The sequence below is a fragment of the Helianthus annuus genome, chromosome 7 (genome assembly GCF_002127325.2).
Source record: "Helianthus annuus cultivar XRQ/B chromosome 7, HanXRQr2.0-SUNRISE, whole genome shotgun sequence".
NCBI lineage: Eukaryota > Viridiplantae > Streptophyta > Magnoliopsida > Asterales > Asteraceae > Helianthus > Helianthus annuus.
In genome coordinates, this window is record NC_035439.2 from 117,704,134 (window position 1) to 117,720,332 (window position 16,199).

At 40.5% G+C, this 16,199-nt stretch overlaps 1 long non-coding RNA gene across 3 annotated transcripts; it reads right to left on the reverse strand.

Annotated features, from left to right (window-relative positions):
- Window positions 1-9,789: 9,789 nt before the first annotated feature.
- On the reverse strand, window positions 9,790-13,558 carry LOC110868289. 3 transcript variants are annotated; one of them, XR_004862477.1, is made up of 5 exons: window positions 13,281-13,558; window positions 13,159-13,218; window positions 12,030-13,001; window positions 11,320-11,907; window positions 9,790-10,494 (listed from the first exon to the last, which is right to left on the reverse strand). It is a non-coding gene; the product is annotated as an uncharacterized LOC110868289 (long non-coding RNA). The 3 variants fall into 3 exon arrangements; XR_004862478.1 differs by having other exon boundaries at window positions 11,320-13,001; window positions 13,298-13,557; XR_004862476.1 differs by having other exon boundaries at window positions 11,320-13,001; window positions 13,281-13,556.
- Window positions 13,559-16,199: the final 2,641 nt, after the last annotated feature.

Here is a 16,199-nt window from a genome sequence, read left to right on the forward strand (position 1 = left end):
GTCACCGAGTTACTAGATCACAATTTCGCTGGTCTGTCAGTGTAGATGTTAAATTTGCTGCGAAATTGTTAATTTTGCTAGCAAATTTTGGAAACTCAATCTGATCAAATTTTCTGAAGATTTTCCAGATTCTTCTAACAGTTTCCTGCAAAATTAAACACCAAATCAGCCAAAATTTTGATAAAAATTTGAAGAACACAACGAAGAACACGAAGAACAAATCTTCAAATCTTCAAGTTTTTCTTCAAATCTTCAAGTTTTTCTTCAAAATCTTCAACTTTCCTGCAACCAAAAACACTTAAATAGCAAAATTAAATACGCAAACAGATCAAATTAACCCTAAAAATTTCGAAAATCCCAAGAACAAACACAAAAATTTCGAATTTTTTTTAATCACAATCCAAAACCCTAGTTTTCTGCAGCAGCCAATTCTGAACCGAGCCTTCAAGAGCCTAATGCTCTGATACCAATTGTAGGTCCCCTTGATGTATTATGGATCGTCACAGAATCGTCTTTCCAATCAAGAGTGCGGAATCCTCTTGATCAGAATTAGCAGAAAACGTGTAGAAACTGAAATCAGCAATCACTTTCAAACCGGGTTTTCTATTGATTATCAATCTCACGAATTACAATCAATCCAAAACCCTAACAACCCTAAATTTCGTCCAAGACCTAGTCCCTCACGAAATTGCTCTCTCAAATACTGTTTTTGCTGATTAACTGATTAACCTAAACCCTAAAGCCTAACCTTGTTTATATACCACAAGGTTTACAAGTTGGACTAGGGTTTCCTACATGGGCAAGGCCCAATTCGTTTCCCTACATTCAATTGGGTTTAGTTTAGCCCAAACACTATTATCTCACTATTACAAAGCTAAACCCGCTAACTGTTTATCATTAAACTAATTACAAGATATCCAAAGACCAAATCTAAGCTGTTGTCACAAATATGCACCAACAGTTGTTTATAACAACAAGTGTAGTGGTGAACAATAGAGGTGCCTAAATGGGAGCTTGTTCTTCCTACCTCATGCATGTACTCTATGACACAAAGAGGTGCCTAAATGGAGACATTGATCTCCTACCTCATGCTTGAATCATAAGACTTGTAACCAATATAATATCTAGGCTATTCTATATACATACATATATACCTAAGTAACTAAACTTGATGATAACCTAATAGTTACTTGTCAAGAATATGTTACATCATCTATGACCATGCTCTTGTTACGACTCTAATGGACCTTTGAATCCATATAATCATACCAACTCTCTTGAGTTCTAATAGTGTCAAGAAGGAGGGTTATGTGTACAAGATGATTATTTTTACGTATGTTATTTCTATACATTTTAAACTCCGAATCTATAATCTTCCGTAAATGCCAAACTCACACACCTTGTTTGCCTCGTGTAGAAGGACAAGGTGCTCCAAACTAATCCATCCACCAACTCACTCGCGGGAATTCAAGTAGGAAAAGCTTGCAACCACCGTGAGTATACTCGTATTCCCCCTTTTACTTTTATCACTTTTGGGGTGTAACATGTTTTATCTATCAACAAACTTACACATGAACATTTTGCTTAAACACATGAACATTCCTATAACATGCTTGTATACGTGATGGCTTGATGCTTTAAACTTGGGTGAAACTTATGTGTTGAATTTATCATTAACTTCGTACGAGCCAAACCGTGACATATGTAGCGCTATAGGATTAACGACCCGCCCTTTATCATCGGTAATGTCATGAGCATATTGCGTTTCCTTGGTTTGATATGTTAGACACATGCCATATTTAAATGTTTATCTTGAATCACATGCTTGCTATGAGGAATTGTTTAAAACTTATCTTTTGCTATGTATGTATCAAACTTGTATACTCGCCTTTGCTTTTGCATTGAATTATTTTAAACATGTTACAGGTTGATGATGACGATGCTATGAAAAGAAGTAGCGTTGATGCCTAGATACACATATAGACGTTTAAGTTTAATATGTCGTATCAGTTTTGCTTATGTTATCATGTATTTCTTTTGAAGTTGTTGTTACTTGAGTTTATGTAATGTTGACAATTGAAAGTTATGAAATGAAATGGGGATTATTTAATTATCGTCACAAATAGTGTTATGATGTCTCGAGCAATCTTCACACTTCGTCTCATCCCGATGTTTCCGCCATTGGTTGGAGTGTGACAAAAATGAATGATTCACTCAGTATTTCCCCGCTGACAAAATATTTCCAAAACATGTTTTAGGCGACCTGCTGTAAATCAAGGAAAACATGCTACGGAGCACTAACCAGCTTGAAGAGGTGGCTCAGTTAAAATAAATAAACATGTTTTACTAAATCAGGGAATTTCCTAGTAAAATTCCTCTATTGTAAATTACGGGGTTTATTCCAAATTATGAAATAAAATAATCGGGCGTTTCAAGTTTTAAAAGATCCTGTTTTAAAATCTTCCGTTGTCGCATAAATTAAATACCACGGGTTCCTGTCCCGCGGCTCCTGCCCGGGTCAAACCGGGGCTGGGGCCGTGACAGTTATCACTTGCGAATAATTGTTATGCATATTTATACGTGATGCTCCTTACATACGTGTTAGGACTTATACTCGCGAGGTCCCGCCTTAACTAGTATAGTACTATAGCACCCGACGGGGTCTAGTTAGGATGAATAGAAATCGCAATCGCAGCTCGAGCGACTTAGCTAGTAGTATCAGTCTTGTATGCATGTATGTTGAGGTATCCCGTTTATGTATTTGGTAATTCGCAACACTTTTAACTATTTTCGCTACTCTATCAAAACTTGTATACTCGCCAATACCTTTGTATTGACGTTTTTTTAATGTATGTTATAGGTTTAGTCGCAGTCTACATCGAATCAAGCTAGGAAGTCTAGAAACTCACATAAAATCTAGGTTGTCGGATTTGTATTGTTCGGGAGGACAAGAAATCTGTGATAACTTATGTGATTGTACTGATTGTTAGTATGGGATAACAAATGTAATAAATACTATCGCAATATAGTTGTTATGGATTCTCTTGAGCAATCTGATTCGCCTAGTGTCGCGCCCCGATGATTCCGCCATCGGTTGGGGTGTGACAGATTGGTATCAGAGCCATAAGTATAGGGAATTAGGCAAGACTTGACCTAGTCCGCGTCAATGTCTTAGAAACGACCTAGTCTATAGTCTAGGTACCCACGGGCCGACTCGTGCGAACCCAATAGGATTTGCACGGGCCTACTTGATACTCTCGTTCGAATTCGCTAAAAGCTACTACTTCGCGTGAACACCGCATACTACAACTTCACGCGAAGAGCCTTTCCTAAGGCTAACACAATACACACGTTTTCGAAAATATTCGCGTAACACAACCGAGTGGTCCAGTCGAGATCAGGTGTGAAAACCAAGAACTCTCGATAAGATCGCTCACTCAGCGCATTTTTCTAGCACGAGAACTTTCCGTTGAGCTGGGAGTGACATCCATATCTCAACAAAAGTCTCCATTTCAAAATCTAGTGGAACTCCCGAATTTATGCGAAGAGCACAACCACAGCTAGGAGCGAAGTTATTAAGTCAGGGGTGAAACCCGTATCTTAATAAACCGTTCCACTCTCTATAAAATGGTTTTCAAAAGCTCTCACCAAGGACTCGACCATAAACAATGACTCGAGCCACGCGATGACTAGGAGGACGAATGCCATGAGCTGCATCCCAGTGGAAGCATAGTCTTCTAGGGCAACGCGCGTGCGTGAACTTGTTGGGGATGGTTGGGTTACCTTGGGCAGTCGACGCCTAAACACCCGAGGCACTCTATCTACTTTTCTAGCTTATGACTCGCCGAATCTACGCTTTATGGAACCTATTTACGCTTATGTGTTTACAATTTAAAACTTTACACTTTATCGATTTCTCGATTTATCGGTTTTCGCTCCCTGCTTTTAAAATGCACCACTCGCACAGCCATCGCAATCTAAAACAAAAACCGAATGTTCGCAACAAAACTAATGTCTAATTGCCTGTTTTCGCTCTCGCTCTCTCTCCCTCTTCATCGCGTCCTCGCGCATACTACACCGATATGTATGTGTGTAAGTACAAACTACAACTAATTATATATATATACAAGCAAATCAATTGTGTGAGAACTTAGGAATCTCGTGTCTCCTATGTGAAGTCTAATATATATTACTCGCTACAAGTTTTGATCGCACTCAATCGCATCGCAAAACTCAAAATCACTATGATCGAATCTCACTCCACATCTCTCCCTGTCTAGATGCCTTCCAACGACTCTACCTCGAGACGAACAGCTAGGAGAAAAGCCAAACGAAGCGCCGAGAAGAGGATTGCCTCGCTTATGACCAAGGAAGTGGCCAAGGTCATTCCTCAAATTGTCGCTCAAGTGCGCTCTCTCAGCAACTCTCGAACCCCGGAAGACTCTAAGACAGAAGCGCCGCAATCCGCTTTCCTCTATAAACACTTCAAAGCCTGTGGCCCGATGGAGTTCACGGGTGAAGGAGGTGTGTCCCAACTACTCCAGTGGTTCGATTCTATCGAAGTTACCCTTCATCAGAGTGGGTGTCCCGATGGTTTTCGTACTACATGCGCTACCAGAGTATTTCAATCGCACGCACTCAACTGGTGGACAGCCGAACGTAACAAACGTGGGATCTCCGCAACTTACGCTCTCTCTTGGGATGAGCTGAAAGAGCTTATGAAGAAAGAGTACTGCCCTCCCCACGAAATCCAGAAACTCGAAGATGAATTTTGGGAAATCAAGCAAACCAAAGGTGACAATGCTGGCTACACTGCAAGGTTTAAACAGCTTAGCATAATCTGCCCAAGCCAAGTCAACACTTCAGAAAAAGCCATCACAAAGTACATTCGCGGCTTGCCTGAATGTGTGGGCGATTTTGTCGAAGCTGCAAGACCTGCCACCATCGAAGAAACCTACCGCTTGGCCGCAGAAATCAATAGCAAACGAGCCTTAGACGGATTTTTCTCCAAGAATACTATCAAGCAAGCTCATCAAGCAATTATCATCAATTCTTCTGACGATTCTTCCAACGAATCTACCAACGATTTTTCTGAAGATTCTTCCGACGATATCTCCAGCGAATCATCAGACGAATCCGCCGACGACACTGCATCGTCTCAGGAAGCTCAGCCCAGCCGAAAACGAAAGACCATGAGCCCAGACTCTTCAACAACTGGACTGTCGCAACCAGAACCTCTCCGAGCCGCTCCAGTTCACTTGAAACGTGCCTACAACGAAACTCATCCCCTGTGTTACACGTGTACGTATCATCACCCGCCAGAAGCTAACTGTCGCTATTGCGCGAATTGCAACTGGTATGGTCATCTTACACAGCACTGTCGCACAGGACCATAGCCTTGAGGATTTCCAGTAACAACCGCAGTCTCCGTGGAAGTACTCCACAGCAACGTCATTTTGCTTATTAATGTTGTTGTTGTAATAATACGACTTATCGCCATCATTCTCTTTTATGTGTGGAAGCTTATTCTATCTATCGACGCATGTGGATTCTATTTCTCTCTTATACTCGCGCACGATCTATACACTAGCACTATGTACTATATAATGTATTTTACCCCTACTATGCATTCTTGAGATAAGGTACGATAAACGTGCAAGAATCAAATTAATCACGGGTGCACACGGGATTATTTCGGTTAGTGCACGGAGATCGTAGTGAGTTTCAGTGATGCCTTAACATTCAGGGCATGGTTAAGCGTGGTGGATACGCCGCTGGTACTTCCTATATATAAACGTCTTAACCATGTCTGACGAAGTGTGACACCTATTCACGGAACGAAGGCGTATGGTTGAAACATGATGGTGTTTCGCCATGCTAACCGAAGTTTTGTGAAGAAAGTGCCATGTGGAGTTGGAACGTAGACCTATTATACTATTGTGGTTACTTTCGACACATTACACTACATCGCAAGGTGTAACAATCTCAATCGCAACTCAAAGCGTGTAATCGCAAGACTATTCGCAAGTCTACGCGCTCGCAATCGCATTATCGCTAGAAGCTACCTCGCAATCGCTATCGCTTACTATGGGTATTCGCAATCTCAATCGCTTATTGTGTATTCGCTCAATCGCTTGTTATATGCATCGCGCTATCGCATATCGTGGGTATCACTCTGTCGCTTGTGTACTGCTCCATCACTCCTGGTGTATCGCTTAACGCTTATCGTCATCGCTATCGCTTAACCGTTATTTATGATTATCTGTGTTGTGTTAGCACACATGACCTCGCTTCACGGGACGAAACTCATATGGATTAAAGCATGGTGGATACGCCACTGGTACTTCCTATATATAAGTGTTTTAGCCATATCAGTGGACTTTCGTGGAAAAAGGCCGTGTGGGGTCTAATGTTAGTTAAATTTTGTGGTGTTAATCAAATCCAAACAAACCGCATTCATCGCGCATATTTCCCACCGCTTGCAACGCATCGATCGTCGCCTATCGCTCGATGGTTGTCGCTATCGCTCGTTGCTTATCGCTTATTGTTTTCTCTTATCGCCGTCGCCTTCGCTTATTATAAAATGTTGTGCTATCAGGTCTTTCGCATACCGCTTATCGCTTACCGCACTCGCTCGTGTCACTAAACTAAGTTCGAAAACGACCTCATCACTCAGCTCGCCTTTCAAGCCTTGATCCAACCCTTTCTCATTTGGATCGGGTCATCGCAAATCTGTTCATACTATGTTGACACGTATGACACTGCCTCACGAGACGGAAGCCACATGATTAAAACGTGGAGGATACGCCGCTGGTACTTCCTATATATAAGCGTTTTAACCATATTGTCGAACTTTCGTGGAAAGGTGCCATGCGGGCCAACCTTAAAAAGTAAAATTTTTGGTATAATTAAAAAAAAGCCTTGTTTATACAAAGTTTAAACCGACCCTTTTCTTACAAAAACCATTTTCTAAAGTTTTTCTAAAAATCGACCAAAACCTTTGTGCAAGGCGAGATTATCTTGTAACGATGGTGTGACAATCGACTCAAGTTATTGCCGCGTGACGAGAAAATTTCGAAAAACGAGTTTTAAGCACCCCAAAATCTTTTAGTAACCTGATAAAATTCCACTCATAGCGTCGGTGTGAACATCGAAACAGTCTAACACCACACTGTGGGAAGATTTTTCATAAACCAGTTTCTTCAACCCTTTCCGAATTAATCAACTTTTCAAAAACTAAAACGCTTTGTAACCGCTTTGTGTGTGTATTACCGTCTTCTATGATACAAATCACCCTACTCGCTGCTATCACCAGTAATCACAACATTCTCGCTCGTCGAATTTCGATCGATCGCTTGCTTATTTTGACGTTCTTAATCGCTAATCCCACTCGCATCGATCCTCGCAACCCTTCTTGTGGATTAATTTCGAGACGAAATTTCCTAAAGCAGGGGAAACTGTAACAACCCGCACGTTCGTGCGGTGTTACCACTCGCTATACTCGTTACGCCTAGCACCAGAGATTTGGATCATAATGTAGCTATATCGCATACATCGCTATTTCGCAGTATTTCCGCATATTACGCATACTTTATCGCTATAACACATCGCATCACACACACTAACGCTCACGATGATGTTGAGTGAGGACCTATTCTACCCTCCTCAATAGCCGTGATGCGTCTCAGAGAACACATATTCGAAACGAGACCCGGTTATTGTATCGCAACTTTGAAATATGGATATGTATACGAACCTATGTGACTAATTATAATAAATATATATACGAAAATGAGGATGAAAAGTGTGTAACCAAACCACCGCAGCGCTTAACGAACGAAATGGAACGCCAAAACTCAGTCCGCCAAAACTCAACCGTCCGATTGGACAGGCTGTCGTCCGAACGGACAGGCTGCACCACCTCCTCTCCTCTCCTCTCTTGCCTATAAATACCCCCACTCTCACATCAATTTCCTTGATGTGACAGCTCCCACTCGACCAACATACTTTTGGGCCTTTTCTCTCGATCTCTCGCGATTCTTGTAAGTTTCCAACTGAAATCTTGTACTTCTATGATCTACACGCACTTCTTCATCATTTCCTCTCCAAAATCTTAACTTTTAACCATGAAATCAACGGATTTGAGGTGTTCTAGGGTGATGTCATCACAAGGTTCTTATGAACTTCAAGTGTTGGCCTTATTCCACCACGAACAACTCAGATCCGAAGGATCTCCACAAGAATAAACAACATTTTCACACAAATCTACACATAATCATGAATAAAAGGATTGAAAGATGGTTTTCCAACTTTCTTTCAACCCTTTTACACTCAATGCACACAAGACCGATAGAAACGAAGCTTGTACCGACCTTCTACTCATTCTTACTGTCGTGTTGGTTCAAGATCTGATTTCTAACAAAGAGACGATCGATTTCGGGTTAACCAAGAACGACCATCACGAATTAGTAAACCGGTCAGATTCGGGTGATTCCTGTCCGATCGGGTCCCTTGGTTCGAGATGGGGTTTCCCTTGTTTAGCACGTCACAACACCGTCTCGACCAGAACCGCCAAAAACCTTCAAAGTTAAGTGCCAAAGACGACTAGATTGCTTGGACGGATTGCCGTCCGATCAGACAGCCGTCCGAACGGACAGGCTCCTATCCGAACGGACAGGCTCCTGTCCGAACGGACAGGCTGCCATCCGAACGGACAGGCTCCTATCCGAACGGACTACCATCCGATCCAATTTCACCTTGGGTCCCACACTTGATTTTAATTTCAACAATTTGGAGTACTATCCGACCCACTGACACCTTGCTCCGTTTAACGCACAATTCGATGCTCACGCCATCGATCTGTAATCAGGGTAATCTCAGACACGCTCTCTTCAATCCAACCAAGTTGTGTTGCTTGCCGAACACCGACTGTGAGTATACTCGAACCCCTTTTTATCGCATTTTGGGTGTAACATACGTTCCTATTAAATCAAATTTATCAAAACGAATTATTCAATCAAACTGTTATCACTTGCGAATAATTATTATGCATATTTATACGTGATGCTAGTTACATACGTGTTAGGACTTATACTCGCGTGGTCTCGCCTTAACTAGTATAGTACTATAGCACCCGACGGGGTCTAATTAGGATGAATAGCAATCGCAATCGCAGCTCGAGCGACTTAGCTGGTAGTATCAGTCTTGTATGCATGTATGTTGAGGTATTACGTTTATGTATTTGGTAATTCGCAGCACTTTTAACTATTTTCGCTACTCTATCAAAACTTGTATACTCGTCAATACCTTTGTATTGACGTTGTTTTAACGTATGTTGCAGGTCTAGTCGCAGTCTACATCGAATCAAACTAGGAAGTCTAGAAACTCACCTAAAATCTAGGTTGTCGGATTTGTATTGTTCGGGAGGACAAGAAATCTGTGATAACTTATGTGATTGTAGTGATTGTTAGTATGGGATACCAAATGTAATAAATACTGTAATATAGTTGTTATGGATTCTCTTGAGCAATTTGATTTGCCTAGTGCCGCGCCCCGATGGTTCCGCCATCGGTTGGGGTGTGATAGGGGGATTGGGGGAGGTTACTCAAGATTATCTCCCCACATGGGCCATGTATAGTTGCTCAAAATATATAATGTGTACCATATACCACGGGAATTGATGTGAGAATAAAACCACTACAAGTGCCAATAATAATACCCCCAAAGTAAAAAACAAAAAAAGTAACTAAGGAACAAATGAAACAATTACGTAAAGACTTTTAAGTTCTTCAAAAGTACACTGTTTTGCCAGTGGCAAACAAGTCAGAATCATCAAAAATTACAAACTTAAGGAACAAAAGAAACAATTACCTAAAGACTTTTCGGTTCTTCAAAAGTACATTGTTTTGCAAGTGGCAAACAAGTCAAAATCATCAGAAATCAAAGTCAACGTCAGCAAAATCCAACCAAATTCAAACCCAGTCCTCCTTACATTATTACCTCATCACCTTGTTTCCCGTAGGAAGGATTTGACATCCATGATTAAGACTTATAAGATTCTGTAGTTGTGTGCGCATCATCAACATCTTCGGTGGTGGCATATAGTAGGTGCATCTTACTTTTAGTTTCTTCAACTTTATAGCATTCGGCAATACATATATGAGAAACTTGAACTCTGGCCCATCACACCTACTGAAATATGTCTTTAAACTTACGATCATGCAACTTGGTGGTTTGGGTCTTGCCCAATCAGACTCCTCTAACTGTTATTAAACGAAGACAAGATAACGAAGACAAGATAAAACAATGTTAGAAGTCATAAAATAAAATGTATGGTTCTAAAGTTACAACACGAAACTTCCCAACTGAAAGATGCTTCAATGACGGGCAATTATCTAGCACGTGGAAGATAGTTCTCTAGCCATGAACAATAGTATTAACAAAAGCCAGAGTGTTTACATTTAAGAACTTCGGCATTGGTGCAACTAATGGTAACTGTTTTGGTCAAAAATTACCTAAGCAATTAAGTGATCAAATTAGTTTTATGAGGTAGTGTGCTAACAGTGTTTATAGAAAATATGTTGATTTAGTTGTTTGTAAAAATAGTTTTCAGGATATAGCTCAGGATACCAAGCTATATTAACAATCAAACAATGAGCAAAAATGTAAAGGTTGACACGAGATGTACGAGGAAAGCCCTTGATCAATCTAGATCGCCGGCACAAAACCTCGGGAGCTGACAATCGCAGCTGCCTTGTTCTTCTTATTACTTCAAAATTCAGGATAGAGTGTAGGATATTGTACGGATCAGCTAAGTGTTACAATGAATTTCAAGTGTGAGTGTTTGTGAATGTGATTGCGAGTGATTGCAGCTTATAGAGAGAGTAAAAGAGTGAGTGAAGTTGTGTCTCTATCGATCTGTACAACTCCTATTTATAGTAAACAGAAATAACTAACTATCCTACAAACTAGGGATGCTTCAAATATTCCTTCTTGAACGTTGGAGACCCCTTCTTCCGGCTTCAACGTTCTCCTTTCAACTGAATAGTCCGAGCCTTCAGGAGAACAAGTCCACTCGAACGTTATAAGCTTGCCACCCTAATCTGCACGTGAACAATTAGTAACTACCAGGATACTACATCAGGATGTTACCAATATCCTGATTTGGTATCCTGGTCATAAACAGAAAGAATAAAGTCAGGATATGGGTTCAGAAAAACCACCCATAACAGTAACTAATAGAAATAAGAGTTAAAAGGTCAGTATTTTGGTTAAACATATAAAAAAGCATAAACAAAATTAAGAGGTAATGGAACTTACAAAGCAACAACCGGATAATTTCACGGATTTTAGTGATGGAGAGCCTTGAATAATCCGGATCACATTGGCAGCAACAATCTGATGAGCAAATGTGTCAAAGAATGATAAGCTGGGAAAATTGACAACCAAATCCCTATGCCATGAAACCTGCTCCTCATCCATGACAAACCGAATTAATTGCAACCTAAGTTTGCTAAGTGTCCCACAAGTAAAGAAACTTGCGGGCATGTCAAGATCAGGTACCTCAAGGTCAAGCTCCCTAACATGACAACATATAACATCGTCGATCCATGTAGTGATCAGGACCAGACTTTGGAGGCGAAAATGCAAGCAAAAACGGTCTAAACATTCTCCTTCAAGGGCTCCCATCAATTGATCACGGAACATTAAAAGCCTCTCTACACGATTAAAAGGAGCTTTGTCGTCAAGATAAATTCCCCTCAAATATTTCCAACTGTGCTCCCAATCCACTGAGAGAACACGTCTGCACTGCACACAATGGAGGAAGAAAGGACAAGATTTCCGACCTCATGTCAAGAGGAAGAGAGCTGAGTAGATCGGAGGGCCTTGGGTCTGCCATTCCTGAGACTGAATCATGTTTCAGTCTACATTAACACTTAATTTGCATAAAGTAAAGTAAGATCGAGTGACTCGATAAACATTAAGAAAAAGGTTGAAACTAACTCTAGGGAGAGAGAGGAGAAACCTACCTCCATTTCCGGTTGAGTCATACCTCCTGCAACTCCTGATGGTTTAGAGAATAAATCACTGAACGACTTACCCCCACCTTGATTGACGTATGCATGGTTGTATATCTTGAATTCCTGGGCTTGCTTGACTGGATCCTTGTGCTCTACTCAGCTCTCTTCCTCTTGACATGAGGTCGGAAATCTTGTCCTTCCTTCCTACATTGTGTGTAGTGCAGACATGTGTTCTCTCAGTGGATTGGGAGCACAGTTGGAAATATCTGAGGGGAATTTATCTTGACGACAAAGCTCTTTTTAATCGTGTAGAGAGGCTTTTAATGTTCTGTGATCAATTGATGGGAGCCCTTGAAGGAGAGTGTTTAGACCGTTTTTTGTTTGCATTTCCGCCTCCCAAGTCTGGTCCCGATCACTTCATGGATCGACGATGCCATATGTCGTCATGTTAGGGAGCTTGACCTTGAGGTACCTGATCTTGACATGCCCGCAAGTATCTTTACTTGTGGGACACTTAGCAAACTTAGGTTGCGATTGGTTCGGTTTGTCATGGATGAGGAGCAGGTTTCATGGCATAGGGATTTGGTTGTCAATCTTCCCAGCTTATCATTCTTTGACATATCTGCTGAAACTGATGAAACCGAATTTCCTCCCTTCCTTATCTTTTTTCCTAGCGATGTAGACACCCGCCACTTCCCCAAACACCTTCACGAACTTGGTAACATCCCAAAGATTTTCCTTATCCTTTTTCCTAGCGATGTAGACACCCGCCACTTCCCCAAACACCTTCACGAACTTGGTAACATCCCAAAGATTGCATCCTGCTGGGAGGTTAGTGATGTAGAACTTTGTAATGTTCCCTTTGTTACTCTTCTATCCTTTGTTGTCGCCGGCCGTGCCCTTGCTTTTGTCGGGACATCCACCCAACTTCCCTCGTCCTCTCTCACCATTGGTAAAAAAAAAAAAACTTCTTTGAAAACCCTAAAGAGAACACATACACATATAATATAAATAACTCATTTTAAGTTTGTTGGAATAGGCTTTCTTTAAATTAAAAAAAAAATATCTGAAAAGCTCAATAGTAATAATGTCAATGTTACTGTAGACCCTAATTTAATCTAAGAAGGCAGAAATATACCAGTACTAACAATAACTTGTTCTGATTGTTTGAAAAATCTGAGAGCTAACGATTCAAAGCCTGCAGAATCATCAAAATCAAGCACACTTATGTGAGATATAAATCGAATTGTCAAAACTTACACAGCTCAACTGTCGACACTGAGATTCAAATCGGAAAACTCGGATCGTTAGATGCATTGATTTGGAATGTTCTTCCTATCGTCTTCTTGAATCTTCTAACACTCAGGTTCCAGTTTCATAACCGTAGGGTTTCGGAGGATTGATTGAGTACGATAATTTTGGGGAAGGTTTTCAAATTACGGACATATGATAATATAATACCCGTTCAAAAAATAAAAATAACTGAGTGTGAGATGGTGCAAAAGAAAGGAATCAAGGGCAGGGTTATATAGCGATCCCCATATGTCCAGTCGTTTTCAGGGTGAGGTACAAGAAGATACCAAGTACGATCATGACTTTTATCACCCCTCCTTCCACCGATCAATTCCAACAAACCTCATTTAAATATCTATTTATTTTCATTGATTTTTTTTTGTTTCTTCCAACTTTTTTTATTTTACTTTTGTCATGAATGACCCTAGGAATGTATGTTCGTAGTCCAATACTCAACTAATTGAAGTTGTTATCATTTTACGATCCAAAGAATTACGGTTTGGAAGAGAAACACAAATGATATATTTAATTGTTAAACATTGAACACGATTTGCGATACAATATTATCGAGATTAATTATTTTGTGATAATTAGGTACTGTTTAAAGAGTTAAACAAAAAAAATTAATATTTGATAATAAATGTAGGTCGGGGATTGATTTGGTTCTATGTATTTGATAACACGATTTGCGATACAATATTATCGAGAGTAATTAATAGTTCTAATTATCACTTTATTTGTTCTATGTATTTTTTTTTTTGAACGGCAAATTTGGATCACTGACGGACCACTGGAGTAACATCGTGCCACCAGTAGAACCATCCGATCATATCCATCTCCACTAGACAATAATGCCTATACACCAATTCAGGAGGAAACCTAATAAATCTGGGAAAACCCCCCTTTGTGAGAATCGAACCCATGACCTAATGGTCATAAGCCTTATCTCACCACCAAGATAATGTGTTTGTTATGAAAATATAAGAATTTGGAAATCTCAAAAAAGAAAATATAAATTTATGATTTGGGATATACAGTAAGTCACCATATCATCTTGGTGACCACAATTGAATGTTTGTTGAGCTTTTAATCTGAAATTATGTAAAAGAAAAGTCAGTAGTCAATTGAATAGTCAATATGGGGCTAACTCATTTGTTAGGGATTCATGTTTCTTGGGGAAAAATCCTAGGTTCAAATCTAGGCATGAAGAATTATTTAATTAATTGGTATAACGTAGAGTAGGAGTAAGTTTTGTCGTTCAAATAAAAAAGTAGGTAGTTAAATAGTGCCGAATGATATAAAAAACAAATCACCAATTAAAATAAGAGTAAATTACAAAAATCGTCCTTTATATTAACACCAGATTGTAAACTATATCCTTTATCTTCAATAAGTACAAAATCGTACTCTATGTTTGCAAACTCTTGCACATTACGTCCTTTGTCCCTAACCAAGTTATTTTTTTTATATAAATTGTTATATTAATTTTTTTTATGATTATTTATTTTGTATTTAGGGTGAAATGACTAAAATATCCTTATGTGGTGTCCATTTAGTCAGATTTAATCATGAAATTTAACTGAGTTATTGTCAAAGGACGTAATGTGCAAGAGTTTGCAAACATAGAGTACGATTTTTGTACTTATTGAAGATAAAGGACATAGTTTGCAATTTGGTGTTAACATAAAGGACGATTTTTGTAATTTACTCTTAAAATAAACTACAACAGTGCATAAAGACTCCACTAAAAAAAAACTACTCCATATTACTCCAATGGATGTTCTTCCACCGAGACGTGTGTTTGATCCAATTAAACTATTGAGCTTGCACATCTTCAGTAATCTAGTATCTGGACTTCTTTAGGCGAGAAACGATTTGATGTTCATAAAAGTAAATGAGCCTGGTCATGTAATACTTATATAGGGAGGGTTATACTAAAATATAATACTTATATATAGAGTGGGTTATACTAAAAAGTAAATTTTCCTAAAAAAGTGTGGGAATGTATCAAAAAGTGTCATGTGATTTAAGGAGTAATGAAGTTAGTGGTTGAAAAGGAAGCTAGTCAATAATTTGAAACTAAGATAGTGTTTGGTATATAGGAATGAATGAGCGGCGGAATAAAATGGATCATTACGATAAAAAGAATGAAGAAAAGCGTGTTTGGTTTGTCAGTTGAATGGAATCACAATTTCCATAAGGTATTTCATTCACTCTAAATCATTCCATCCACCCCTATGTTTTTTTTCACTCAATCCCCTCTTGCACCATTCATCAACAACACCACAACCCACAACCCACCACCATCACCACAACCGACGTCATCATCGCCTCCACCCGCAACCCGTAACCGCCTTCACCGCCTCCACCCGCAACCTGTAACCGCCTCCGCCGCCTCCACCCGCAACCGCCTCCGCCGCCACCCCGACAGCCACCACCACTGCCGCCACCACCCACCGCCGCCACCGCCACTTGTCGTCGCCACTCACCACCACCGTCAATGTCACAACCACCACCGCCGCCGCCACCCACCGACACCTCCGCCGCCGCCAACCACCACCGACAGCCGTCGCCGCCACCCCGTCACTTCCACCCGCCGTCTCCGCCTCCACACCCACTCACCGCTGTCGCCACCACCCATCGTCGCCTCCACCACCACCCACCATCGCCACCTATAACCACCCACAATCACTACCAGCAACCACCGACTAGGGCTATAATCGAGCCGAGTCGAGTCGAGCTAGACCCAGCTCGAGCTCGACTCGAACTCGATTCGAGCTGGCTCGGCTCGAGCTCGAATTTCAAATCCAGCTGAGATTTGAGGCTCGAGCTCGACTCGATAAGAATTCGAGCTAGCTCGGCTCGGCTCGATCTAGCTTGAACTAA